Genomic DNA, 26,836 nt, shown 5'->3' with positions numbered 1-26,836 from the left:
AAGAGGCGACTATGGCTGCTGACCAACAACTACAGCATATGTCAAGCGTTGACTGAACACTGTCTTTTCACACTCACAATAAGGGCAAGTGACAGCAAAATGTGCCACCTGTGCAAATAGCTTTATCAATGGTGACACTCCAACAGAGGCTTTTACGGATGACTGAGAACAAGAAGAACAAAGAAAGTGACATACTGTAATCTCGATGCATGACAACAAAACACCATGAATGACTCCACACAGTAGTCTGTGTTGAGCAGTTAAACAAGATTGAGGGGTGTAATGCTGGCAGAAAAAAGAATACACAAATCTTCACTTTTACTGACATTTAAAAGAAACGGATGGACATTGAGCTATAAACACACCATGCTCAACTTGCATATACAAAAATATAAAAATAATAATGGAAAGACTCATAGTTAAAATTATTATTAAGCATTATTATGCTTTTCCTTATTTTCAGTCATATATATTATGTTACAATGTCGGATGTTCATGTTAAAAGTGTCCAACGTGTCAAATAATGAGTTAAACATATGTAGAAGTAATCCGTTAGCAAAAAGCATCAGCTTCAGACTGCTCTGAACACTCGATTTCACAGTTTTTTCTACTTTCAGCCCAAGTCCATGTTGGCTCGTGATGGAGTTCTTTATATGGTCACGCTATGAGTGTTTTTCCATTACACAGCACTACAAAGTAAAATAAGTAGTTTAATTGTTGGAGGTGTGCTAGTTGTCTGCAGCTCTTCATCAAACATTATCATCATCGCTGTGGCTGTTTTTGCTTGTACTATTCCTCCCTGCATTATTTCTAACTGATCCTCCGAACAAAGAGCTCCATATATCTCTATATCTTATTATTTTGACCAGTTTTTAGCACTGCTAACGAAGCTCCACTAATTCGGCGAGGAACACATTTAATTTCTTGTAAATTCTTCACAATTAGTCACCTGTTATTTAGTCATTGAAAAGCTTTTAATATGAAGCACTAAAGCAGGAAATGTTGGGTTTGCATTGGTCGTAACTTAACATGACTCTGATATGGCTGCCCCTAAGCAGGCTTCCTGAGAGCTGGCCAATCAGAGTGGGCTCATCAGAAGGGGGGCCTTAAAGAGACAGGAGCTAAAACTGCCTGTTTCAGACAGAGTCTGAACTGAGGGGCTGCATAAAGGGCAAGTATGAGATAAATAAGGAGTTGAACTGTGAATCATGCAAAGCTACTCTAGTGGAGTCCAAAAACAAAAATATAGTGCTGAAAATGAGCATAATAGGTCCCCTCTAAGTTATATATTCTAGTTTTGCCTCCAATCTGTATCCCACTAGTAGTAAATTGGTAGTAAAAAAAAACAAAACAGAAGCAGGAGACTTGTCTGTTTATGTTCATACTGTCCAGCCTCTCCCTGCTCGTGTTGCTACATGGGGTCAGGAAAGGGTGAGTTGGCCTTTATTTCATGTAGAGGACAGGACAGGATAAACCAGTCTGCATGGTGGTCTGTGTTTCCCTTTCCTTCATTCTATTAGCTACTTTCCCCCTGTGACAATGATTAATGAACACAGTTGTACCATGTCTCTTTCCACATCCAACCCCCAGCACACCCAACCAATGGAGAGTGTCACAAGCTACTTGGTCAGCAGAATCTATCTTCTGTGTGACCTGAAGGAGGCTGTTTTCTGTTCTCTCCTTTGTGGCTGTGTGTGCATGGGAGGCAGCAGATGGAGGGTGGGCGGTCTGCTTTGCTAACAGCCCTTTATTACTGGAGTAATGCATCGCCATTATGGGTGTTTAAGACACAAGGCCTGGCGAACAGGGGCAAAGGATGGAGAAGGAGAGATGGGAGAGAAAGAGAGGCCTAATTACAGTAATGAACTCATTTTCTGTCTCTGATGTTGGAGAGTCTGTCTTTCATCTTGGTTCATCCAGAGAGGAGAGGCCCAGCGGTTCTGCCAGGTCTTAAAATAATCCTCTGACATTGTGGCCTGATTAAAGGCCGGGTAGATATTAATATGCTGTCAGGACAGTGAACACGTTCTGTCCACCATCCTGAGATTAATACTCTACTATCACAGATAGCCCATCTCACCAGAGCAGGACACACGGCATGATATCAGCCAGCTCTGACAGACTCACTAGACACTAGACTGACTTCTCATTAGTCACTTCTACGACTCCTACTCAACTAAGAGGAAGTCCCTCTGAACAATGCTTTGGACTGGCTTTTTGTTAGGTTTTAGTTGCAGTTCATTTCCAGTTCTCCAAATGTTTACCATCTGTGCCTAGTGTTTATATTTTCGAGTTCAGTAAGATGGATAGTAGAGGCACATTGCCTCAGTTACTTGAGCTAATAGTGAAAAAAATGAAATTTTGCAGAACAGATTTATGGAAATTAAGTCATAATGCAAGAATGTTCTATAAAACAGCACTGCATACATTAACTCTGTCGCTCTACTTGACTGCCAGTTGCAAACACATTTTGTGCGCGTTATTAAGAGTAATCCACTCAGAGCTGACAGCACTTCTGGAAATGAGACACATGGCTAGTAATATATGCTCAAAAAGCATGGTCATGTTATCAGTCATTTAAAAAACATTTTTGATAGGAATTCCAAATCCTTTGCATGCCTGATTCATTGGTAACAAGACCCGTTTCAGGTAAGAGTGATAAGGCTGAAGCCAACCATGTCACGTAATAACATGTCTTTAGATTTATGGCTACCTTTCAAAATATAATGTTGCATAAACTGAAGGAGCTGATGTTACAAAGGTTTAGAAAACTGGGTGTTAAAATTACCATAAAGTCACAAAGAAGTTACAATTATATGAGCAAATATCAAGATTTGCATATGTATGGCCATCACAGGCACAATTTAGCTGGATGTTTATGCCAGTACACCCATTGTGCAAGATTACAGAGTAATACAATAACACAGAATTGTTTTATTATATTAGTCATCACACTGGGAAAGCTTAAGCAAGAACATCTTGTAGTTAAATAAGGCACATGGCCTTTAAATGAGGCAATTGTATTCAAGCCATGTTTTTCACTTCCTTGAATTTTCACATTCCTCTAAAAATGTGGCACCCTCCACAGTGTCCAGCCTATTGGCCCTAAGGTCAAAGTCAAACATGTTTATTTAGCCCCAACCATGCTGCTGGCCAACTCAGAGCTTTGGGGTGAACACAGACCTGTGATTATGGTCAATTATCTTTAATAAAGCCTTGTGTAATTGAGCCACATTAATGCTCCTCTGTTCTCAGCAAGCAGGAAGTAGTAGCTGGCCTCGTCCCCAAGACGCCTCGACCTCCAGTGCCGAGGCCAAGCCTTGATGCAGTCCTCCTCTCCTCCTGCAGCCAAATTAGGGTGCAATGCAGGTTAGAGGCCAAGATGATTACACCAATTTTCCAGCTCATGGACTTCATCATATAGTGAGGCAGGCAGCATTGCTATGTGAAGCAAATTTACAAGTCCTTCTCAGTGCATTCACAACCCCAAATTTATTTTAGTTCCTCGTTACCTGCCTTCTACTGTTTTATGTTGAGAAGCTGCAGCCAGTCAGATGTTTGGATTTGTCAAACTGTGTTCATCATTAACACAGAGGAAGGAAAAAATCCAAGCGAAAAGCAAACAAACCTGAAGGCACGCTGTTTATGCTTCACTAGTGCCTGTCATTTGAGTCCTCAATAAACTCACAATAAAAACAATGAATCACATTCCATGTCAGTCCACACTCAAGTACGATCAAATTTGCGCTACACACGGTGTTAGTGTTTCACCCTCCGAGGAGTTGATTTAAAACAACGTGGGAGCTCTGTTTTCAATCCTCTATTGTAAGCAGCTGTTCCAACCTTGCGGCGGGAATGGGAGGGGTGTATGTGATGGTTTTGGGCAGGATAGATATTAAATTCATCACACTTGCAGTCAGCGAAGGAGGGGTATGGAAGGGTGTACGACTGAAACCAGACATGATCATCTGCAATCTGATGAAAACACTTGTGTTTCTGCTTCACTGGATTCGATTCTTTACCTTAGCTGGGTTATTGCAAAGGAGAGCGTAAGGTTAAGAAGAGTGTGAAAGTGGTGGCGCAGGAAAAAAAAAAAAAAAGAATGGGAGTTTTGCCAAATCTTGCTCAAAGAGATCCGTGCAATTAAACCACACAACCAACTAATTGGGTGATCTTATCCTTGAGAGTTCATTACTAGGGCCTGGGAAACCAGGCACACCATCTTCCCAAAGTGTTTCCAAAACCAGAAAGGACACTTGTAAAGGCGTGTTAAGACTGTGTGTGTGTGTGTGTGTGCGTGTGTGTATACCACTGCTCACACCAACTGTGGCTATGAAAGTATGGACCAAAGAAAACCAAATGGACCCTTAACCCGCTTCCTCTTTCATCTGCCGGTGCCACAATTCAACCTCACAACAGGGAGGAATCTCCCACCAGCTGACACTCAAATTAGCACTGATGCTAAAGCCCTGCCATTAATGGCCAAGCCCACCCCTTCCTGTACACAGTGATAACTCTCTATATCTGAGCTGGTAAGAACCCAATCATCGAACTCCACCCTCTCTTATTGTGGCCAGAATACCCCGATGAGCCAATATTGCCTGCAGGGAGTAATGCTGAGATTTTAATGGCCAGTGTGAATGGAGGGTCACACCCTCAGTGGGAGGTAAGGAAACCAATGAAATGAGTTCCAGCCAGCTGCCTTACCGAGCCTTTATATGTGGAAACTAACAGCACACCACATTGAGCCTAGTTAGCCTTTAAAAATGCTAACATGGATGTTAATTTGGGACTATAACAACCCAGATGCTAAATGTTTATTTAGGTTAAGTGGGACTGTGTAAGGAATAATCTACAAAATTAAAAAAATAATACTTCACACGTGATGGGTGGCAAACTGACAGCATCATCCATTAGAGAGGATATAGGGATATGACTCTCACTAACCAAACAGACAGTCAAATTCATCCACAATTTCCAAATGCTACATCTTGGTGTATTGTATATTTTAGATTTGGGCTATGACTCAGGCCCAGATATGATAATTGCAAGTTTCTGTACTTAACTACAGTAGATCTTTGTGCAGTCAGGGAGCTTATTAAGAGGGTGCATTTCTTTCCAAGTAACCAGGAAATGACTTATCTTTGTGTCACATTTAGGCCATTTACCCAATGTGGAAATAGATAATATAAACAATGTGCCTCAAAGCCTGCCCGTGAGAACACTACTTTCAACGTACCGCCAATGTACATCCCTTCATCTTTTACCACTGTGTCCCTCCAAGCTAAAATCTACTGTTGAAGTGAGTATCGTGTCAGAACGGTGAAATTTATCTGGCTATGCCCTCAATTACACACAAACGCACGGTGAGCTCATACCAACACTGATGACGGTTGAACAGTAGCGGAGGAGAGATTACTATGAAGGAGAGGAATGTGTACTTATGAATGTGTGCTTGCATAAAAAGAGAGAGGCTGAACAGAGGCAAATACGGCAGAAGCGAGGGACAATTAGAGGCTTTTTGTTTATATCTCAGTGCACACAGACCTGGGTTGACCCAAGAGCAGAAGAACAATCAGTAGAAGAGATCAAAAAGGAGGTCAGACAGCACTGAGTAAACATATACCCTGACTGTCTCATCGTTCCCCCGGCGCCGGGCCTCACAATGCGCTGTGAGAAATGCCCACAGTCACTAATGCCCAGTCAGTGCCCCAGGTGCACAGACTTATAGAGAACACAGCCTTCATCAAACAAGCACTGCAGTGTGCGCAGGAGTCTAACCTCTGGCATGAGTGCTGCTTCAAAAGAGTCCCTGTATGCTCTGTCTGTATTTTTGATCTATATAAAACTCAGGTAAAAACCCTTTCACCCGCTTCACTTTTGAATCTAGCAGACTAGACAGGAATCTGTGCAAAAAGGAAGTTGTTTCATACTGGAATCATACTTCAACACTCCCAAAACCCTGGAGAAAAATTGATCAGCAAAATTCCACTCTCCAAGACATACAACAGCTGGAATACAAGAGGATAGACAGCTACAGTATGTTATGATCCGCGCTGTCTGATATCTACTCCTGCGGCTACAACACTAACCCGAGGTCACTGCCCTCCAACAGTCATCTCGCCACACCTCATCTGTCAACATTTATGCTCTCACGCGTAAAATTAAACAAAAGATAGCTGTTTGCTTTGCCATGGACTTTGTGGTCTGGACTGGTAGTTATTTCTAGCTGTTGTCTTATCATGGAGGCAGGTAACATGAACAAGTCTGTTTTCCTACACCAGTGTACCCCTGAGTCTGCTCTGCTTTGTGCTAGCAGTAGCTCCATCTGGAATGTGCTGGCTACAGCTGAGTCTAAAGCGCAGGGGTCACCCGTGATCTGACTCCATTTCACTTGGTTCAGGGAACAGCAAGTATTTACCCAACAGAAACTCCAAATGGTAAATTCTTTTCATTTCCTGCGCACATTCAAATCTCATAATATCTACCATATGCTCTGCTACAGACAAAGAAAGGGTCTGCCAGAAGAGAGTAGTTTGAAACACCATGATTGTGTGTATAAGCCAGTGAAGTAGAAGAAAGCAGAGTCAAGGTAAATCCAATTATGTGCATACTGATCCAGACAACATGACTGCACATATCTTTCATCTTGATTTCTCTGGAAACATCAATTTAGTCTTTCAAAGGGATTGATTGTATTGTGAGGAACCACAGTATGTTTTAAAGCAAAAGTAGCATTGGTGCTTCTAAAACAATCACCATGTAGTGTTTTGGCATGCTATATCCTCATTAAATATCCATAACAGAGCTTTTCAAAGGGCTTTAAGAGATCTGACCCTTATCACTTGGTTGCAACTAAGCTAATGCTTTTTCAGCATTTCATCCATCACGTCATTAATAACAGTATTACTAATTCAAACATGACAACCTGTGCATCAGCTCCACTATTTCTAAATTCCAAAGCCAGATAACGCATTAAGATGACAGCCATTGATAAAATAAAATTACTACTACAGCTCTGGTATGACGACCTTTTCTTGCCAAGATTAACATAATTACTAACAGCAATCCATCAAGTGGGAGCTTAACCACAGTCATGGTAGCTTCAAATAATCAGATTGACAAGGTGTGGAGCCCAGCTATGTGGGAAAGGTATGTTTTTAAAAGAAAAGAGCTCCTGTTCTTAAGTTGGACTGAGCTTGTGGTTTGTCTCATATTAAACAGCACCATAGTGGTAGTACTGTCAGTAGGTAGTGCAGGAGAGAGGCAGGCCTCCTCCTGGCTCCACTGAAAATGGGAGTCTTCTACCCTGTTGCCCTGCCAGCTGGCTATCTGCCCAGCGCCTGCCAGGCAGCACACTGCCATTGTCCTTTAGTTGTTTCAGGGTGATCTGAGAATTAAAATAGACAGGACAACAGATTTTCCCTGTTTATTCACGTGAGAACAAAGCACAACTACCGCCGTAACAGAGACCCAACCCTCAATGCACTAAGGTAAAAGATTTAAGCGACATAAACTTGGCTACGGATAAAGTACAGAGATTTCCAATTCTGTTTCGAAATCAATGAACACAGACTTATATGACTAACGGAACATGGTGTTATTCGAAATGTGCGTAGCAGCGCTATCACAAATCACTTAGTATGTCAGTTTACATTATGTAACAACTAGATCTAATATCACACCCATGCATAGTTTTAGATGTCACTCCCAGTCTAATCAGGTCTCGTAGACTGAAGCTCCTGTATGTTCCCAACAGAAGGAGACCGTGTTTGTTCTTGGCTGCTCCAGCGGAGCCCCACGAACAGAGAGCACTGTGCTGTGGCCCCACTCCAAAATGGACCATCTGTCCCCCGAAGCGGGCCTAGCCACACCGGCCTTCACTGCTGTGGGGAGACAGAAAGGGACGTGCAGGGTTGATGTGGCCCAGCAGGCCTCCAGAATAAAACCACCACCTATTTCCATCAGCACACATCCCCCCCCTCTGCCACTTCCCAGCAGCCTGCTGCTTACCCAGCTACCTCCATACCAATGACAGCCTGTCAGCGGCGTGCACTCTCAGGAAAGGAGAGAAAGAAAACAAGGAGAGGAGAGAAATGGTGACAAGGGCGCTCTCATTTCGCAAAAAGGTAAGCCGTTAACAGAGCTGTGAGGAGATCAGATTGAAAGCTCTGAGAAGATTGCTCACTCTGCTCCTCTGCTGAGGTCAGTCACATTATCAATGAGAAACAGTGCAGCAGCGGAGGGATGTAGGTAAACTGTACTAAACTGTTAAGATTGAGAAACAACACACTGACGCACAAACACATTCACAAACTTCATCCAGGGAACAGAATTTATACATGCTGACCGGCAGAGCGATCTCAGTGTGCGTCAGTGCCATGGAACATCTCTTCCTCCTCTTAGTCACTTTAGTGGTATTCTCTTTTCAGAGTTTGTTTTTCACACTTGGCCTGGTGTTGCTGACAGAAATCTGGCGTACGAGAGACATTTTGGACTTCAGGGCAGCAGCTGGAAGCACCACAGCTGACACAGAATAAAGTTTAGTCAACCAGAGGATGTGAGGGGAAGATGACTGTAGGGAGGACAGGGGTACACAGATGAATCACTAATTTATTCACCTCGCAAGAACCTTCTGTGCTGCCTCTGCCAGAAACACACTCACAAATTCTTCCACTGATAGACACCACAGGCTAGACAACTCATACATACCTTTGTCTCAAAATAAGACCTCCTTCTCCTTATACAATGCTTATTCTGCAAATTCAAGTCTACATGCGTTTTTTAGCCTTAACACCTTTTCCTATGAGGCCACTGCATGAAAGGCCAACATTAGATATCAATCGTTGCCATGCTTACCTGATTAAGAGAGTCCTTTTTCATTAGAGCCATAAATCCTAAAAGGAGAGGACACAAAGCTCCATGTGCCACTGCGGTAATGAGCCCACTGTGGAGATGCTATCCAACTGCATTAAATCCATCAGCCACTTGTTGAGTACAAGCTACCCGAAAACACAAGGGAGAGAGAAAATCCACCACACTTCACAACAGAAAGGCTCTGAAATAGACAACAGCGCCACAACTCGCTCCTCTGCTCCTTTATCCAATAACTAGTTTGAGAAGAAAACGGAGAAAGATTGAGGAAAAAGAAGGAGAAAGTAAAATAAAGACAAGTCTGTCTGCCATCGGGGAGTCAATTTAGCAAAATGCATACAGCTGCCCCTTAATGCACACAACCCTCTCCCTCCCCCTGTGACAAAGCCACCAACAGCTGAATGAGACTGCAACATTAGCATATGTAAGGAAAAGTAGGTGGCTGTGCTGGGTGGGGGGAGAAAAAACTGCAGGGTGTTGGTGGTTGTTGGGAGGGGGTGGACCGTGACATTCAGCGCTCCTCTGCCTGACAGGAAGGACGAGAAAAAAAGAGGGGGGGAAAAAAAGGGGGGAAAGGCTATTGTTCCCGAGAAAAGATGACCAGGTCAAGCTTGTGACCTTCCAAGTTCCTTGCGATGGCTGACATTTGGAGCCGCGGGAGATGAAGGAATCCATTTATCCATGCGCTGTCCTATGAACTACAGCCTGGTACAAAGGTCTCCCTGACAAACAGAGCCAGCAACCATGACCACCTTAAACACACTGAGATAAGGGGAGAAACACACAACCGAAGAGGGGGATTGTCTTTCAAAACTGATAATCCCTCTATCCATATGCCATATGCTGAACTTGCATATTTTTTACATTCGGCAGAAGCCAGAGCAAGAGACAGGGGGGCAGGCAGAGTATGGAGAGGCTGTAATGGTTCTCAGAGCAAGTAAGACAACGTAGGAGTGTATGAAAACAGGACGTCATCTCTGCAGGGTGCTACTCTCCGGTGCTCCATCGCAAACAGCTGCAGACCTACACATGCCAAGCTGATCTCAGAGAACTAGTAACAACAGACTGACTGATATATCTTCTGAAACAAATTGCATTCAAACACACCACACAGTATTTGATCAGTTGGTGTTTGTTGATGCCAGTTGTTTGAGGTCAGTGCATTGTATCACAGCCCCAATGAGGAGGTTAGGAACTCATACTCGTGTAAGGTTTATGGTTTAAATCTCTACATCAGCCAGTTAAATTTGGTTGTGGAGAAGGATTAAACAACGGCTGAGGCACCACTGAGCAAGGCACTTTTAATCACCAACTGCTGCAGAGGAGCTGTTGGATGGCCGACGCTAGAACACTGCAGTGCTGAGCAACCATTGGGTATGAATGTGAGTAAGTGCCAGTTTACGCTAGAAAAGACCTGGTTGGTATGACGTGTCGTCCAAACATGTCAAAAGTCAAAATTGTTTATAGCTTTTCCACACGGCCGTGAAAAGCAGGCCATCATAGAGAGGGACAAGACAATATTTGTTTAAAAAGGTGGTAACAATGCACATATTCAGACAGTCTCTCTTGCACAACATTCATAGTGTTGCATTCAGTTATTCACACGCAATGAAATAGTTGTGTAAGAGAGAAGTTTAAACCCTGTCAACTCTCTCACCTCCGCAAATCTCACCAGTAGCTATGAGAGCTGGGTGTGAACGTCGGATTGTCGCTTTCAGAAAGTTACAGAAATTACAGCCCTTTCCAATTGCAACGTTGGGAAGGTGTGTGGCAACAGGGTTTCCAAAGCCTTTGGACTGTCCGACAAGCACTTCTGATTTCTGAGTGGCACCTTACATATGTTTACTGTATATGAGGTAAGTTATTTCTGAGGAAGTCAACCTTCCCTGGACACATAAAGGCTAAATAAAGAACAACTCTGAGGTAATTGAGTTTTGATGATATATTTCTCCTCTTGTATAGTGCAACATAATTGAGTTTCACTGAACTTAATTGGAAAAAACACTAAAACAGTGTCATTCCAACCACTTCCTGATGACTGCTTTGCTCTGTCTGTTTCTGGTTGGAGGTAGGAGCATGTTAATAGCAGGAAATGACAGACTTTTTAATCAAGCTGAATGAATGGCAGCAAGTACAGGTCTTTGTGCCACATTAAGCTTTGATCCAGCCTCTGCAGGCAGGTTTCTCAGCTTTGATTTAAGTTGAGGGGAAGGAAAGAGTTTTATTTGAAGAGTGGGAAGCCCCAGGAGGTAACACTTAAGAGTTCTTGTCACTGCATCCCAGCAAACAGACAAACTATTCATCAGCCTACACACATGTGCAGCAGGGCCTGTGGAGAAACACACAAACCCACAAACACTGCTCATTTGCACATGGACGACCGGGTCTGATGGGTAATTTACATACCAAGGGTAGTCATTACAGAAACGGATACACATACAGAACGACCCACATTCACAAACGCTAAAAAAACATCTTTAACAGCTCATCTTTCTTTTTTTTGTTTTTTATTTTGACATTTTTGCCTTTATTGGATAGTGGGCACTGAAGAGGCTGACAGGAAACAAGGGAAGAGAAAGAGATGGGTATGACATGCAACAAGGGTTGGCTGGAATCAAACCAGGGACAATGCATTTATGTGGCATGCACAGTAACCATTTGGCTACCAAGGCGCTCCTAACAGCTCGTCTTTCAAACGCTTCACAAAAAGTTTTGACTGATCTAAAGAAATAAACATAGTTTTTGGGAATTTGGTCAATAGGCAACAAACAGCCACACTTAATTTCTTTCACTCACATAGAAATGTAAACACAGTTTTTTTTGTTGATTCATAAAAGTTTTTCTCTGTCGTGACTAAGAGTTATATTTTTTTTCAGAAACTTTGATATGTATCTGCTTTGGAGTAATGAAAGGTTTGGCTGCATACTTGAATGGGCTAATGTTAATTATCTGTGATTACTTAACATACTATGATTCCCAGCAGAGAAGAGGAGAGGAGGTCACTGTGCCTTACCAAAAAATATTCCCACACATAATCCCCTGTAAAACCACAACTCTTTGTTTTAACACTTCTGTTTTTGTACAAATTAAAGAAAATTAGATTTAAACATGTTAAGTATCAAGTTTTGCTCTGTTGGGCAGTTTTGTTACTTTTGGACAGACCCAGGCCAGCTGTTTCCCCTTGTCCCAGTCTTTATGCTACATAAGATAACCATCTCCTGGCTGCAGTTTCCACGTTTAATGGACAGATATGAGAGTGATATCAATTGAGCATTGAGCAGAACCTTTAGACCCTTCAGAGATGATTTTGGTGCCATTTTTACCATCATATTGGAGATAGGGTTAGATAGAAGACGACAATAGGACAATAGTACTGTCAAAAGTGTTCTTCTTTACCTGTCCAAAATGAGTCAGATCCTTCTAAATATACACAAGACATTGTCTAAGCAATTTCTAGCAAAGCGATCCTTTATTGTCTCTGTAGTGGAGTTTATTTTTTCAGGAAAACAACCTTGAGGCTGATTCTTTTCATGCTACGGTCAACCTGAAAAGACAACCAAACTCAACAGGGTAGTGTGGAAGCCATTGGGGCTTGCTACGTAATTATAGTACTAAACAAGTTAAAACAGCATAATGTGGTAAGGAACAAAGGCTTTTGCCTGATTGCTTCCACCAGGGGACATTTAATAATCCACAGAGAACGTAAGGCACCTGTATCCGCTTAGATTGAGCTCTCTTTCACGAGGCTGTGACGATAGCCAGGCATGTGATACATTTGCTGTCCAGTATTTTTAGTCCTGCTGATAATGGCATGCTGTGGTAAGACAAGTTTCTCCTTAGTTATGCAGAGCGGGTGAGGAGCTGTTTAGGGAAATGGCCTGTTCCTCCTGCGGAGAGGAAGGGAGGAATAGCAGCTGGCAGGCAACAGGCAGACACAGCATCTCTGAATGTCACTTCTCCCTCTATCTGCCCCCCCCCCTCCTCCGCCATCCTCATCTCTCTCCCCACCTTCTCTCCTCCTCTCAGTTTGTTCTGTATCTGTTGTCTGAATTCATCAGAGAGCAGGAGGCTGAGCTGCCTCCACTGTCCTCCCATGCCACTCCATCTCTGCGACAGAAGAAGAGAGTGAAAGAGAAGGGGGTAGTGGGCACATGAGGTGAGGGGGTGGAGAGTAAACAGTGGCTCGCATCCCTCTACATTGTTGCTAGGCAACTTTTTCTGCACATGACAGCCATGAGTGACAGCAGACCTCCCTTCAGAACAAAGACAGAAAGTTGAGGGAGGGAAAGGAGAGAGGAGCAGGGAGCAGCACAGAGATGAGCGGTGCTCCGGTGAATATAGGGAAAGAAGCATTGTTGAGTTTCAGGCAACATGAAGCAATATAATGAAAATTTTCGACAAAATCTGTAATCTATAAAGAACATGTGAAAGAGGTGATCTCACACATGCAAGAGAATATCACACACATATTTCAAATCAGTGATTCGACTGTGGTCAAGGCCTGCCAAAGGGTCGCAAAAAAAAAATCGGAGGGCTTCAGAGATGATTAAACGCAGTCTTATTTTCTTTTGAATTACTACACGATGACCTCTTTGGGCCTATTAAAAAAAATTAAACTTTGATTGTGTTACTGTAATCACACTGCACAGCTGACTAATGAATACATTTTTGAACACTACAACATTGCCAAAGGCATGTTTGGATATCTTGTTTATATTTTGAAGTTTTTCACATGCTCTGTCATTACCAATGAACATATGATTAAGATCTGTAAGAAACCCCTGAGGCAGAGTACCAGCATTACCACAACAACCTACAAACTATACTTTGGCAAAAGTTGGCAGACACCAATGGTTCCGGCTCAGCACATTTGTGTGCAGCACAGATGACGTGCTTCATCCATAGGGCAGATAATAAGGGTTTTAGACGATTGCAGGGGCTAAAATTAGCACGTGAATAATAATCACTGGCCAGAGAGCTGCTTTTCATTGGAAGTTTGGCAGGGGAGAGTGAGCTAGATGCCAGATTAGGGTGCTGCACGATGGATGTGTCCAGAGGTAGCAGGCAGGCAGGCAGGAAGCAAAGGAAAGTTGACACTGGAAGCCATACCGTTAACAGCAGGACAGCAGCATGGGCTGTGTTGCCAGTGCTTTCAGATGACCACAGAGGATGCCAGATGCCTGCAACATGGCTGACTAGAGAAATGGAAGGCACCACTACAAACAAACAAGCAGTCTGACAAGGGGTATATTCATAAACGCATCAACCTGTTGACATACTGTAGGTATGCCCGGCGAAGATCTGAAGAAAAAAAAATAGAAAAAATGAATCTAAATACAAAAAATAAAACAATAACAACAAGAAATAGCATCATGTCCGTGGCCATCTGGAGCATATGTTCCACTACAGCAACTTCCTCTTGTAATTAATGAAGTTCTCCAAAGGGAACAGTCTGATTAAGTGAAAACTTTTCTTATTCTCCACAGGCCATGTTTCCACAGCGCAGTGAGAAGTGGCTCTGATACAGTTCCTGAGAACTAGGCGGCCCTGGTTTGTCATGCAGCTGGCATCTCTTTTATCGAGTCACTTTCAAAGCCTTTTCCCTACAAGTGGCATCAAAAACATCTGTTCCCAGGGCAGCCACCCACATGAGAGATTGCCCAGTCCTAGCAGGATGGCCTGCAGATGTAGGCAACAACCGACATGCAAATGTACATGTAAAACCCCAGACAGCAGCCACACCATGACAGTTAGACAACAATATGCCAAAAGTCACAAAGGGGGAAGGAGAGGAAATGAGAAAAGACAAATGGAGAGTGGAAAGATAGGGACTGAGAATTAATGGCTACATAGAGGCAAAAATGACTGAAAAGGAGAATGAAAGGAGAGGTGCTGAATAACAAGAAATGATACTGTAGGTTATAGTGAAAGAGGAGTACAATAGCTAGTAATTCTGAGCCAGTGTCTCCTGGCCATGTTGAAGGATGTGCAGTGGTACTTTAAATCCCAGGCGGCAGGCCAATTTGACCTCCATCCTGTTCAAAGCAGTCGTGGTAGTGGAGGAGCCTAATACCTGATGATGTAGAAGTAGCACAGCTATATTGAGGCTGCCGTGTCCAGGGTGTATGAGTATGCCTTAAATGTGTACTTTGCTAGTGCTCAGAGCAGTGTAAAACACTGTGCATCATTAAAGGAAGTGTGCTTAAGTACTGTCCACAGCCCTGTAAAGAGACTGCTAGTGGGGGGAGAGTGGGTAGAGGGAAGCAATGGGAAATGGTCCGAGTTATTTCCATTCCCTCAGCCCGTTTATTAAAAAACATTATGGGAGTAAGGTTCAGTTCTCACGGAGGAGGAAAGGAATCGGGAAGTGAGTAAGAGTGAGAGACAGGAGAAAGTGAAGGAGTGAGTGAAATAGAAAACGGAGGAGGGGCTGCAGAAATGCTGCTTTTAGCTGTTTTCTCTGGAAAAGACCTTGCGCTGTGTGTGTCCCGCATTGTGTAGTTCTCCCTCTGGCAAAGGCCACAAAAGCCTCCATTTATCTCTCCTGAGCATCTAGCCTTATTGAGAAAAGGCCCTGAAAGGCAGGCGGCCATCACATGTGCCATGGTGACATGATTTCCCCTTGTTAACACTTTAGGCTTGCACCCAGAGTGCACCCTACACAATCTCCACCAGAGTGAGGGATTACTCCTGCCGACAAACGGGCAAAAAGTAGTACATCTGTTCTATATATTTGCATTTCTTTGGTTGAGATCACAATGCACCACTTGACTCGATGGAAAGCGAACATTCTCAGTCAGGCGTGAGAAACCCACCCCATCAATGAGGCCTTTTTCCACCCTTTGGTTTCTTTAACCGGGGTAACAGCACATCACAAGGAGCAGCTTGCACAAAACACAATCTGTCAACTCGGAGACAAACCGGGCCAGTTTATTCATGATTCGCTCTCATCAGTTTCTATTTACTCAGTGTTCTTGGGAGTAGAAAGGCGACCAAGTGCAATTTTAGGACATTGCAATGTGTGCTATTCAGCAATCTGCAGCTCTAATTGCAGAGTGAGAGGAATTTTCTACATCTCTAGCATTGAGGCACAACAGCTGCAGCTGGCATGGCATGCGGTGGGTGTGTTTAAGGGAGGTGTGGCATCTAAAAGGGTGTCAAAGACTAACCTCCCACTGAGAGCCACCCACACACGTGCACTCGCACATAAATGCACGCAAATGCTCGCAGTCTAACATGCACAGACACAGACAGGTTCCCTTAAAAAAAAAAAAAAGATACCAAAGCATCAGGGGGAAATACTGCGCTCCCCTCTCTCATACCACTCATCAGCACATCCTTGATCTCACTGATTTAGAGAGGAGTCAGCTGCCATCAACAACAAAAAAAACCCACACTCCAACCAAAGATACCCACATCCCATTCCTCCAGTCAACGGGTCATTATTATCCCCTCCTAAATATCTGTGTATACACGCATGCAGACTGCACATAAACCATAAAAAGCGCGCTGAGAGGAGGAAGCGTTGTGAATGCCCTTGCTCTCTTTTTGCTTCCATATCTCTCTATTCTTGTTCCCACCTCGTTACACTACCATCTTACCATCCCCCTTCCTGAATGCTAAATGGGGGGAAAGTGTCCAGGGAGATAAGTGCGGATGAATTCATCCCTTCCACCAGGAGCCAAGTGCACTGATCCGACCCGACGTGAGGGCCCCCACTGATCAAGTGACCTTTGACCTTTAGATCCGATCGAGACCAACGATCTGATGAGGTGATCTTATGAAGGGGGGGGGGAGGGTAGTGCTAGCATGGGGGATGGATAAAAAAACAAATGTCCCAACAGTCATAAGGAGTACGGTTCTACAGCATAAGGCAGCGTTTTCTCCTAAGATAACTCACTGGTGAATGGACTTGGACGTCTCCTTGTATTAATATTTATGCAATTCAGAATGACATAAAAAAAGAAGCCGGAGTTAGATTCTTTAATGTACTTCCACCTCACTCAAGCAGAGATCAGGCACAAGATGAAACATGTGCGCAGGAAAGTGTCTGTCCTTAATCACAGAGCTGGCCAGACTTTACAAAAGCATCCCAAATAAACACAGATTTCCTTATTCCTCACATCCTTATCTCTAAACTGCAGCAGGCTCAGAAGAATGTCACCAAGATGGCAGCATTCGGAGAAAGCACCAGGCGCTGGCAGCTGTACAACTTGCTCTCGGGGTCACCAACACGGCGGAATGACTCATGCAAAGTCTTGCTTTCATTTTGGTAGATTGCAAACGCAGTGTTATATCCAGCAGGGTTTGATAAGGTGGATGACACCCACAGGCCACTGCTATAATTATGTGTGTGTGTGTGTGTGTGTCAACCTGCCTGCTAATAAGAGATACAGAGAGCTCTTTAATTGAAGTCTAATGGGTAATATTTGCATCTGACCTTGAAACACCACCTCAGAAATATGAAATATTTGAATTCCCTTTAGTGTCACCCCTGAAACAGTGCAGACAGTAATACAATTCAATACTAAAATCAATAACAACCACCGTTTTCCAGAATGGGACTCCCTGGGGAAAAATCTTCAAGCAGAGGCTCATAGCTAAGTGTGTGTCTTTTTCAGGATCTATCACAAGCAGTTTGCAAACCCATCACACAACACATTATAAATCTAGCCACGGGCATGTTGTTGACTCTGCAGCACAACAACAAAAACGCTGAGGTGACAAAGCTATAGTGCAGCGGAAATTCGCGAAGTCAACAAACAGAGCAGTATAGACTTACCAGGGAATAAGCTCTGTTCGAGAAGAGTCTGGGGAAATGCAAGAAGTCTCCTCAGGGACCTGAGACTCAGAGGGCCTTTCAGTGAAAATTAAACAAAATGACAGGAAACAATTAACCTACAATCATTTCTCTCTTTACACTCCCCCAGAAAATGTCAAATGTCACCACCTGAGAGAAAGGATCCTCATGTGTGACCCGATGAGAATCAGTGCGTTTACATGCACTTCAGTAACCTGATTATTGTTGGCTTTCGGCAGTAACCTGATTTTTTTAGAGTCATGTAAATGAGGAACTCTGTTTCTTTAATCGGGGAAGGGGGTTGAAAGCAATCTGGTTTACACAGCTAGATTTGTGCTGGAGAAATATCAATTACGGGCATGTGTACATTTAATTATTGAAGTTTTATGTGTACATGCGCATGACAAAAACTGCAGGCCAGGAAGTTATCACTTGTGGAGGAAGAAAAAACAAACTTTCGAATTCCCGCAAGTATACTAAAGTAAATATATTACAAAGTAAATCCATCAACAAGTTGGAGGCTTTCTTTGACCTCTGACCTTTGGTGTTTGTGTGCTCCATCTAAACACAGATTATCTTGAGATAGATGAGAACAAGTACAGTGTAATTACACAGCTGCTCCTGTGGTCAGATACACAGCACCTATCCAGCAGTTATGTGTTTCGTTGTGTTTTGGCTCAGGGTCTGTTCAGCTCAGTGCTGAACTGTATGTGGCCCTACAGTCCTGTTTACATTTCAGAGAGCTTCCACAGGCTTCCAGTAAACATAGCCCAGAGAAGGTAAGCACTGAATGAACACACACTGTAGCTGCTAGGCATTGTAAGAATTACTTATACAAAGACCTCTTGTTAGGATTCTAACATAGTGTCTGGGACACTGTTTGCCTGAATGCGTTATGTAATCTCCTTTTCCTTTCCTCCCTCTTCTTTTAAGGCAGTAAACCCATATAAAGACTAGCATTCAGTGTCAAATGTGCTGGCCCTCTGGCTCTGGATCCCACAGTGTCCCACCCCCTGTGGCTAACCTCCAAACATCCACAACAGCTTTCAATACACTTCAGTGGAGGGGAGGAAGGGAGCAGTTGATCTCCTCCACATTGACAGACAGCACGATTACAGAAGCAGGAAAAAAGAAAAAAAAAAATCAGGCCACTGTCACTCCAGATCATTATCTTTCGTCAACAGCCTTTACAAATCGCATAAAAGGAAGGCTAGTCAAAATGATGTTGCAAAGAAAGAGAAAAAAAAAAAAAAAACAAGTGAGATGGAATATACTACTCTAGCTTCGAATTAGCTCTGCTTGGCTGAGCCAGTGCTCCTTAAACACATCATACCGCCGCTGCAGCCCCAAGTACAAGGCAAGGCCAGGCCGACCGCCAGCCCTGCACAGTTCAGCTCCTCTCCGCTTTAGCCTTCCCTTCCACTTTGTGTAAAAGGGTTTCCCATACACACCAGTAACCCCAGTATCTCAGGCTTGTCTAAAATAGTCACAGACTCCTACATCTTTGCTAACAGCAAGTTACAAGAATAGGCCAAAGGCAACATCATGTAGAGGCATTTTTGTGCTTCAGTAAGTGGATACAAAGGCTACATAGTAATGTCCTAGTTTAATGGTGTGCATAATTCAAAAGTACATTCTGGACAGAACTACAAGAGACGAAATATCTTTCAAGGATATCGACAGCAGTATAATGTTTATTTTACCCAAAAACGAAACTCTAGGAAATGAAAAAAAAAGTTCTTGAAAGAATGTCGTAATGCCTCTAATTTCTTTTATCGGACATTTGCTGTCAAATTAAAGAATAACACAATCAGAATGTTCTTTCACCACTTTCAGATTCTTAGTGAAAATAAAACTGCAAATGCTCCAAGTTTTGTTATAGTTCTGGGATTTCCAGAATAAACCACACGTTCAGTAAACTAAGCTCATTATCATCTGATTTATGGACCAGTGGAAACACAAACAAGAATAATATCCTCCTCCCAATATGTTTCGTAAGCGCTTCTAAAAACACAATGACAGACTACAGACCATGACTAGACTTTTCTCATTTGTCTCATGTCAGAGAGCTGGCAACATGAAAGGAGCCAAAAAAAAAACAAAAAAAAACAGACACTTTCTCACAATTGATAAAGGACTGTTTAGGAGAAAGTTCCTTCCTGTTAAAAAGGCTGATACGCTGAAACGTTCACACACATTCCTCACAGTGCTGTGCACAAAGCAGAAGAGGCCAACTCACAATAATACAAATCAGCCTCTAGCAAACAACAGAGCGGTGTTATTCAGCTACACTTATACACTACCTCTATGTCACCTCAGTTGGCTGTTCGGATCCTTGTTATATTCTTAAAGTCTCAGTGTTCAGTGTAATATCTATTGAAATCATCCAGCTGAACTGAATTCCTGCACAACCTCACACTCAATGACATCGTGGAAGCACTGCAGTGCACTGGTGAGGTTAAGTGAAGGATACTGGCTCCAGCAGCAATGCCTCAATGGTTCACACACACACACACATACACACACATACACACACACACTAAAGCTGAGCACTTTATGGCACATCTGTCACGGATCTGCTCTATTTGAGTTGTTAATTACAATCAACCTCTATCAGAAACACGTCGGCGTACTTTTATGCTTTAAAACAACTCATCCGATGGCTGTTTGCTCCTTGGTTTACCTCGGGTCAATTTGACACTCAAGGGCGCAGATGTTTGCACAGGGAGGTTCAGTTAGTATTAACCAACATGTGATGACTTCAAACCAGGATTTCCAATCAGGATTCCAAGTAAAATACAGTAAAATACATGAATGATCCAATAAACTGTGAGATAAATCCATCCGCTCATCATTTCATCATTCTTATTGGCATGTGATTGACTAAAGGGAGACAGGATGGAAACAAGTGGCAACACATTGAATCAAACTAATACAGGTGCTATAATGTTGCATAATAATGGGTTGTGTTTCACTAGTTTAGTAAATTATTTCTCACTTTATTGATTTATACATATTTTCCTCTATTTGTTCATATGATTATTTGATTTCATTATGTATTATTTCATACCTCTTTTGTATGTAATATCGGCCATTTTGGAGTTCGAATATCACCTTGGAGTTTGGAGTTCATCTACACCAAGGTGATATTCAATGAATGAACAGACACAGAGACAGAGAGGCATGCTGTCTGGACACTGGGTGTATCACCTACACCCACTCCCGTCTGCCTATTCAGACAGGCCCTTTCTTTTTCGCTACAGTAAGAAGGAGGTATGCACACCAAATCCCTTCTTATCTCCCATTGGAGGCTGGCTGTGACCAGAGAGGTCAGTTGTCCCGATTGTCTGGGCCCGCTGAGGGGAACACAGACAAAGTTAACCCCGTGGGTCACGACTGGTCCTTGGACTCAGCGGCCATCGGGTTAATGACTGGCCAGCACTCATTCACTCCATTGTGACACAGGGACAGACATGTAGACAAAACATGTAGGGAGGGTCTGCGACTTTCAGTGGCCTTTTCCCCCAACATTCCTGATATGGACACTAATGAGTTCCTAAGGGAACAGGAGGTGCAGACATAATTCGTCTTGGCAAGACACATTTTCCTATATGCTTGACTATTGCAAATCCATAATGCATGAACATGATGTTTTGTGGAGTGACATTGTTAAATAATTGGCTTGGTGAAACAAAGAGTGATCCTCCCATGCTCACAGCTCACACAAGTGGTATTTGCACTGCTGACCAGTCCGTAGAATTTGCAGTGAAAGGATCAACTACTATGTTTACTCACACTAGCAACAAGAGTAATAGATTTAGTGCAAAAATTGAAGGTTGTGGTTTGCCTCAATTTGGCTTTATGATCAAGCTGCAGATATAGATGCACCATTAACCGATGCGGGTAAATGGCAACAAGATCAAAATCTTCAGCAATAATGATGACGATGGTCCTCTTTAATAAACTGTGATGACCTACATTTCACCATTGTATCCGAAGATCAAAAGGCTTATCATTGGGATTAATGATTTTCTTTCAGATGGAAACATATCTGATAGTTACATCTGTGTTTACTGTCAGGGCTACATCTGTTACCCACCACCATACAGTAAAGATCATATGTAGATCCGTCTGTCAGTCGTGTGTGTAGATGTGAGCTTAGTCCTGAAAATCATGTGTGGTTTCAAAAGGTCACAGTTAAACAGTAAGGTACAAGCTGGTGTAAGCTGGTCATGTGATGATGTTTTCATGACCGGTGAGACAGTAATAATATCTAATGTATGGATATAACGCAATATGTCGTCGCTTATTCGCCATTCGCCCTGCAACAAAAGGCTTCAAAACAGCTGTAACGAGGATAAAGTGATTAGTGAAACATAAATCATTCATTGCTCTGGCTGCAGTTATCAGATGCCTAATCTCATCTCATCCCTCCTTCCATTAACAGTCTACCTATGCATGAGCAGGCAGTGACGGCAAAGTCGGTCATCGGAGGGCTCAAACCTTTAACCTCCCCCTTTGCCCCCACATCCAACCTCTTCCTCAGTCCTTCAGAAGCTCAGCTGTGTGTCACCAGAGGTTGACAGGGTCCTCACTAGCAATGGGGCGATCAGCATTTGACTTCTGTCATTATACCATCTGCTCCATCCAGCAGCTTACCCTCCGGCCACAGCACCACTTTTTCACTCAAATGTGCTTGGCACGACAGCAAGCCACTGTATGAGTGGTGAGAGGGTGGGAAATTACAGAAGAGAGCAGAAACAAGATGTACAAGACACAAGGGAAAGGCTAATGTAAAAGCTATTTTAGCTAATTTTTTTTACTAATTTACCATTCACAAACCTGTGAACATGATAGCCATGAAAATGTTCAACGTATTCATTTCTCTTTAAAAACACGCAAAGCACAATAGAGAAATCCCCTGGTGAATGCCTTTAAATGGCAGGCATTACATCTGACCAAACATCCATCCATCTGTTTCTAATCTACACTATCTACCGTGAGGCTTAACCGCATCAGTCAAGTCAAATTAACCAACGATACACCTACTAGACACAAATAAATAAACAAGAAAAGCAGCACACGAGGGCTCACACACCACAGGCCATAACATCTTGTTTCTGCGTATCATGTAAAGAGTGGAAATACAGTGCTGTGAAGGCTTACTGTGGTATCTTCCTGTGGTTCCCTGAGATGCATGCTGACATACGCCAGTGCCTGAACAAGCTGTTAAAAAACATGCAGATGCCATTACACTGATTGCACATGAGGAGTCGTATAATGTGCAGAGAGAGATGATAGATGACCCTAAGAGAACTCAACACACTGACCTTAGAGGAGTGAGTGTGTCAAGATCCTTTGGTAAACGTGTTTCATCCTTCCTCTTAGAATAACATGGGAGGGTTTATTGTTACTTTATATATTTAATGAATGGGTAGTATAGCGGGCACTGATGAGGCAGATTGTTCTAGGGCTCTAATTGATCATCAGTGTTACAAATTTAATTGATACCCCAATTCAAAAGGTCTTGACTCCTTCGTAGGAACGTCATTTTCCTATTTCCAATCTTTCTCTACAATGTACACATGATGATCATTGCTCAGTAAACCACCCACATCCATCACAGACAGACCTGTGGTGGAACACGAGATCAATTCATTAAAAAACATCAACCTAATGACGGCATCTGTGCTTTCCCTGACAGTGATGAGTGGGCTTAAATCCTTCCATAAATCCAGACTGCAACCAAAACAAAGGCTGACAAAAAAAGACGAGGAGAAAGTCTGGCTCTCACAACAGGAGCAGGCAGCATGTGATCCCCTGTCTGCTGGTTGGTTGGTTTTGAAGCAACAGGATTTGGTCGGGGAGGCCTATTGTGACTCCTGGCCAGCCAGCCGGTCAGCCGGCCCAGACCAGACCAGGTTTCCTGATCCTCGTCACATGCGTGGGGGTGTGGGATCTGTTGGAAAGGGGGAGGGGGCACCACATGGTTTGGCATGCTTCTCTGGTACAATGAAGAGAAATACATCACCCCTAAAAAACGTGGCCTGCTTCTAAGTCTTTTTTTCCCCCCTCTTCTCAAAATCATGACTAGTCAGAACACCAGCAGCAAAGCAACGTGGGAACAGAGACAAACAAGGGGAAAGACCAGGAGACAGGTGTCAGGTGCTGCAGGGGGAGTGGTGCAATAAGAAGCCAGAAATCAGCCGTTATTGTTAAGTAATTTCCTATGCCTACAGAAAACATCCAAACACCTCTGTGTTATGGTAATATCTTTACAGGCAAATTCTGTGTTACAAACACATAACTGTTGAAACTCTAGTGGGGCGTCTCCAAGCCCTCCAGGCCAGAAGACATCCTAAACAGCTCTGCAATGATAACAACTGGATACGGCCTGTGGGCATGTCACAGGAAGCCGTTTCTCTGCCAAAACCTGACAGGTGCCTTATTGTTCAGCTGAGTACACATTGTGCACATAACTTTATTTTGAAAGACATATCTATCCGGCTCAATTACCCATTGTCTGGTTATTCATGCAGAAGGCGCTGTTAGAAATAGATGAGAACATATTTCTTCTTCAGGGCCATCTCCACACCCTATTAATGGCAGAATGAAATAGATCTCTATTCAAACTAAGATTGAAAGACTTTCCTGGCACTGTCATTATCATAGCTGCTGAATGGGTCTCCTTCTAGGAGTGTGCTGCTGGCAGCGGGCAGGACAGGGTACCTAGACAGCCTCATTTTCATCTACATTAGGGAAGATCTTGTTTTTAATCTGTCTTTCATCTACCTCCCCCTTCAGCAATGGAACCAAAACACATTTTCCAACAGAAAATTCACCATGTCAGGAATCAAGCGAAACACTCTAAATTGAAGTATTGTGGTCAACTATATAAGGAGCAAATCCATGAATCCAAGCTCAAAGGGAAAATAGGCTAACTGATAAAAATAGGCTAACTAATAATTTACAAAATTAGCAGTTTTTTTTTTACGTTTTTGTGCACAATAATAGCACATTATTCACATCCACATCATGCCTGTTCAGGAGAATGGTCAGTTGAAAAATTGCCTCCCTGATGTACAGACATATGACAGCTGGAGTTAAGCCAAACATTCTTAATGTTAAAGGAAAATATATTAAATGTTATACTCGGCCATGAACATACTGGAGCCATCTTAAAACATTCCTGTGCCTACTTAGTTTAGCACAGCTCCATGGAAAACTAATCTTTCCCAGCCATAAAACCCTGTGAAAAATAATGGTGTCTTATTGATTTGAACGCTCCAGGAGCTGAGAAACTCTTTATGCTTGATCTGTTCTGATGGGAACTGTGAAGCCACAAGAACATAAATCCAAGGTACTGAGAATTAAGCAATGGAAACTTACATTTACGCTCAAGAGCACCTTGTTGTTGTGTCTGCAGCTAGCCACCAGCAGAGGAATAGACCTATTTATTTCCTTTTATTGGGAACTTAGCTATTGTGGAGGATAAACTTCCTACAGGAAGACAGCAAAGGATATGGTGCTGGAAGGCAAACAATATTTCACTTGTTTACTCTCCCAGAGGAGTATACAGTACACACTATGTTGAATGGGTCACAGGAGCAGCCAGCGATGAGGCAAGATTGTACATGCTGTGTACAAGCAGACTGCCAGATATTAGTCATGGAGAATCCAAACAACTCTGATGTTAGGGGAAATTGTTCTTTGTCTGACAAGCTCCCACTGCTACAAAAAAGTAAAGATACCTCAAATAAATATATAAATACAAAAGCAGTGTACAAGTGATTGCTTTAATCCTTATTTACATAGTGTAAATAAATGCATATTCATTCTGGGCTCCACAGAACAGTGAAATATGACCTGTAAGTCTGTGGTTCACCTACTGTGGGCATGTGAAGGCTTTATTAACCATGACCAGTTGGACAATGATACCTTTATCGCCCCCCACCGTTTCATGGAAGCACTCCACTAAACAAATTCATTCAAAAATATTTCCGTGCAAATCCAGTCCAATTAGTCCCTCAGCACGCACACACACACATCACCCGAAAATATGACGTCAGCGTATGATAGCATTTATTTGATTTAACATATAACATGAAGTAATAGTCCTTCAGGAACATGCATGTAAAATTAAATGTATTGTGCATTGAATTTCGTCTACAGGTGAGGTTAATGCTAAATAAAACAAACAAAAACGAGTCAAGCAGTCAGTGAACAGAGCTCATACCTTACATTTAAATGGTTAGACACATATATAGGCTATATATAGGTTACTGCCTGAAACATATCCTTTTGCTCTTTAATGTTTGTCGCTCAAATTACATCTGCCCCGGTGCCTGAAAGTAACTTTATCCTTTGTGTTGACTATTACCATTGATGTACCAGTGAGTTTCCATGCCTCGCTACTCTCGCTGTGTGTGTATGTGTGTGTGTAACGCTCCTCACTTTTAGCTGCAGCCCTACTTTTTACGTTGTTGTTGTTTCATGCTGAAGATTAAAAAAAACACACACTTGGGTCCTACCTTAGAATAAGAGCGACGTCCAGCCCAGGTTGCGAGATTGTTAACGTTGTTAGTTATCCTTTAAGGGGTAAAAAAACCACAAAAAAACCCAGTTGTGGCTATGTGGTAGTCGGTCTCACATCTCTCTCTTTCAGTCTCAGCCTCCAGACTGAAGTAGCACAGACCATAGCGATATCCATCCAGCACCTACCTCCGTGATGACAACACGCAAGGAAAAAAGCCCCCGCCCACCGACGCTTGTAGGAATAGTCTGCCGTTCACTTTCTGTCTGCCGTGAGAAATTATTATTACAGCCTTGTAGGTTGATATTGAAAAGAGAGTAACAGACTATTGTCTACTATAGGCTAAATAGGCGAAAAAGAAGACCCTGTCATGTAAACTGTGGCCTTGTCAACACTCACCAGCAGACTATTTTAGTCTATAAGCCCAGTAAAAGCCCTACAGTGGCACCATCTGGTGAACTGCAGAAAAGTTGCTCTCCCAAACTCTTCCTGGATAGATTATAATCTTCATATTCCTGTAATGTGTGTGCACAGTGTGTCATGTTTTCTTGTAGTTTCCTGCAGTGTTGTCTTGCAGTTGTTCTCTTTTTTTCATTGTTTATATTTGGGGAGAAACACAATTAATACTC

The 26,836-nt window shown here is 42.8% G+C and overlaps 1 protein-coding gene across 7 annotated transcripts in view; it reads right to left on the bottom strand.

Annotated features, from left to right (window-relative positions):
- sipa1l2 (signal induced proliferation associated 1 like 2) overlaps window positions 1-26,577 on the bottom strand; it is an 87,122-nt gene extending 60,545 nt beyond the window's left edge. For 2 of the 7 annotated variants that reach the window (XM_067609661.1, XM_067609665.1), the window contains exon 1: window positions 26,206-26,576. The gene's annotated coding sequence lies outside the window, so the exon portion shown is untranslated. Of the gene's footprint in view, window positions 1-26,205 lie in introns of all 7 variants that reach the window. The other 5 variants (XM_067609660.1, XM_067609667.1, XM_067609666.1 and 2 more) reach the window with 4 other exon arrangements.
- Between the last annotated feature and the right edge of the window lie 259 nt (window positions 26,578-26,836).

Source organism: Thunnus thynnus, chromosome 14 (genome assembly GCF_963924715.1).
Source record: "Thunnus thynnus chromosome 14, fThuThy2.1, whole genome shotgun sequence".
Lineage (NCBI taxonomy): Eukaryota > Metazoa > Chordata > Actinopteri > Scombriformes > Scombridae > Thunnus > Thunnus thynnus.
This window is presented reverse-complemented; position numbering and strand designations above follow the sequence as displayed.